This window comes from Octodon degus, unplaced genomic scaffold (genome assembly GCF_000260255.1).
Source record: "Octodon degus isolate 3935 unplaced genomic scaffold, OctDeg1.0 scaffold00123, whole genome shotgun sequence".
Lineage (NCBI taxonomy): Eukaryota > Metazoa > Chordata > Mammalia > Rodentia > Octodontidae > Octodon > Octodon degus.
In genome coordinates, this window is record NW_004524699.1 from 8,287,320 (window position 1) to 8,290,776 (window position 3,457).

A 3,457-nucleotide genomic window follows, 5' to 3' on the forward strand; every position below is an offset into this window, starting at 1 on the left:
CCTGTGCTTGATGCATACATATTTATGAGTGTTACCTCTTCCTCTTGAATTTTTCCCCTAACCAGTATATAGTGACCTTCTTTATTTTGCTTGATCATTGTTCGTTTGAAGTTGAGACTGTCTGAGTATAGGATTGCTACCTCTGCTTTTTTCTGAGTGAGTGATGCATGTAGTACTGTGTTCTATACTTTGCTTTCAGCCTTTGAATGTCTTTATGAGTTAAATTTGTTTCTTGTATACAGCATATTTTTGGGTTTTGTTTCCTAATCCACTGTGCCAGTCTATTTATTTTAATTGTCTAATTGAGTCCATTCACATTTATAGTTACAATTGAGATGTATTGACTTACATTTGAGATATTATTTTCCTGTTGTGGTTTACTCATTTTTCTCCTGTATTTTACTGCTTTCCCTACTTAATTGGTTGCTTCTGATCTTATTCATGGAGTTCTGATCATTTTGGTCCCTCTCTAGAACATCTTTCAGTAGCCTGTGCAGGGTTGGCTTTGTCATCACAAAATTCTTTAGCTGTTCTTTGTTATGAAAGTATTTCACTTCTCCATCCTACTTGAAAGAGAGTTTTGCAGGGTATAGTAGTCTGGGCTCGAATTTGTTTTCATAGAGGACTTGAAGTACTCTGCTCCATGCTCTTCTTGCCTTCATGGTTTGTGAAGAGAAGTCAGCCGTAATTCTGATGTGTTTTCCTTTGAATGTGATCTGCTTCTTTTCTCTAGCGCCTTTCAGTAGATTGTTTTTGTGCTGAACTTCTGGGATCTTGACTATTATATATCTCGGTGTGTTTTTCATTGAATTGAGGTTACTTGGCATTCTGTATGCTTCAGTTACCTCAATGTCAGTTTGCTTCCTCATATTTGGGAAGTTTTCTGCTATTACTTTTGTCCATATTTTTTAATGTCATTTGTATTGACTCCTTTCTCATTGATGCGTATTAGTCTCACATTGTTCATCTTTGCATCATGTTGCAAGTGATGGATTATTCTTTCCTGCACCCTCGTTGTTTTTAAGAGATCCTTTTTTACCTTTTCACTAGGTGCATCAGCATCTTCAAGATCTGAAACTCTGTGTTCACTTTCACTGAATTGGTTTTGCAAGCTTGTGATTGAGATTTTAATTTCCTCTACATCTCTTCGACTTTGCTTCATGCAATCTATTTCTTTCCTGTGTTGCTCATTTAAGGAATGCGTCATTTTTCTAATCTCTATTTTTTTTTACCAATGTCTTCGTTAGAAGCAGTTATAAATTCTTTTACTGTAGTGTTTTTTTTTTGAGATTGGGTTTCCTCCCTTTGTTTCTCTTGCTGCTTCTTTACTTCAGATGCTGAGTTCTGAGAATTTTTTTTATTTCAGAAAAGAATTACGCTCTGAATTTCCCTATAACTTTCTGCTCTTCCTTATTTGCTTTTGTCGCTATTAATTCATTCATTGGAGCCGACCTAGTGTCCTCTGCACTTGTGCTGGGTAGGCATTGCGTTTCCTCCATATGTTTCTGCATTTGATTCTTTACTGCAGATGTTATTAATTCAGTGATGTCCTTTTTATTTCCAATCTGAATTCCTCTATACATTTCTGCAGCTGTTTCTTTATTTCAGAAGCCATTGATTCATTGCTTTCACCTGTGTGATTCCCAATTTGTTCTGTGTTTTTTCCTCTGCACTTTTTATGGGTGGGCTTGCATTCTGAGGTTGCATTTTCTTCCTTCTTGTCATTTTGTGTAGCAGTGTCTTCTGACCTTTGTTGTAGAAATTTCGTTGTAGTTATAACCTTAGCACGTACTGAAGTTCAAGTGCACATCTACAATGTTGGGATTTATCCAGCTGTGCCTGGCTTGGGTCTAGCTGCTGTGCTCAGCTCCTTCCTACTGCTTCCCTTGAGGGTGAAACTGTTATTCCTCTCTGGCAAGATTTTCTGCTCCTGGACTAGCTGGTTGGTTCTATCTTCTACCATCTCTGCAGGGATTGCAGCTGCAGGGTTTTACCCCAGGCCTGTATGCCAGGCTTGAGCTGAGCCTGCAGGGGACAAGTTGGAGTAGGGAGGAAAGGCAGCTCTCCCACACACTCACTGGGCCTGGTCTAGGACTGTGTGTGGGGCTTCCTGGAACGGGGCAGAAATTCCTACTCTGCAGGTGGAGTGGGGGCGGTGTTGCGGAGTGTTGTGGGGGGTCCCAAGTGGGTGGAAGAGGGTCTCACCCTCTCTGCACCTGGGCTAGGACCAGTAGTAGGTCCTGCAGGTTCAGGGTAGCGGGCAGCTCTCCCACACACTCACTGGGCCTGGTCTAGGACTGTGTGTGGGGCTTCCTGGAACGGGGCAGAAATTCCTACTCTGCAGGTGGAGTGGGGGCGGTGTTGCGGAGTGTTGTGGGGGGTCCCAAGTGGGTGGAAGAGGGTCTCACCCTCTCTGCACCTGGGCTAGGACCAGTAGTAGGTCCTGCAGGTTCAGGGTAGCGGGCAGCTCTCCCACACACTCAGTGGGTCTGTGCTAGGACTGGGTCTGAGCGTTCTCAGAAGGTGGCAGAAATTCCTACTAGGCAGGCTGGGTGGGGGAGGTTCTGCGGCGTGGTGGGGGTCATCCCAAGGGGGTGGAAGAGGGTTTCACCCACGCTGCACCTGTGCTGGGACCAGTAGTAGGTTCAGCTGGTGCAGCTTAGCTGGAAGCTCTTCCACACACTCACTGGGCCTGGGCTAGGACTGGGTCTTTGGTTTTCAAATTTTAAAGGGCCAAGCCTCACCCATAATAAAAGGCTTTGTTCTTACATGTTCACGTTGTAAGCCCAGTTCAAGTGACCCTGTGTGCCCTAGGTAAAGCCTCCTGCCCAGATGAAGTTACTTGAAAGAAAGGACACCTCCCACATCACAAATTTGCAAGCCAGAGCACAAGGAGTAGATGATGCAGGAAAGCCAGAACCAAGATATGAAGTGCAGATGACCTAGGAAATTGAAATGAGGAAATGGTGGACCTGTGTTTGAAATTGTGATCTGGATTGTTTTTGATGCTGTGTCATGGAGAGGACATGCCACTGGATTCAGCCCTGGCAGGTTGACAATGGAGGCCAGTTCCCTTCTTGGGATGAGGTGGATTTTGTTCTGTTGCTAAGTACAGCAGACTTGTCTCATATGGTGCCAAGCATTGGTCTCGGTTGGTCATTTAGACCAGTGCTCTGGCTCTAGAGGTGTTTTTGAGCCATAGTGTCCAATGACTAAAAAAAATGGTCTCTTATTGATTGTTTTTTTTCCCTTTAATCAAAAGTTTATTAGCTTACAAAATATTAACAAGAGCATGAAAAACCACTTAGAGATTTATATGTTTTCAAAGGAAGGCTACCATTGATATGCACACATTCCAATTGGATCTTCATTCCCAGTTGTCCTTTTAGGGGACAGATGGCAATATTGCTAGTGCTCTTCATTCAAGTCTCTTTGAAGAGTGTTGCAGCCAGCAGCA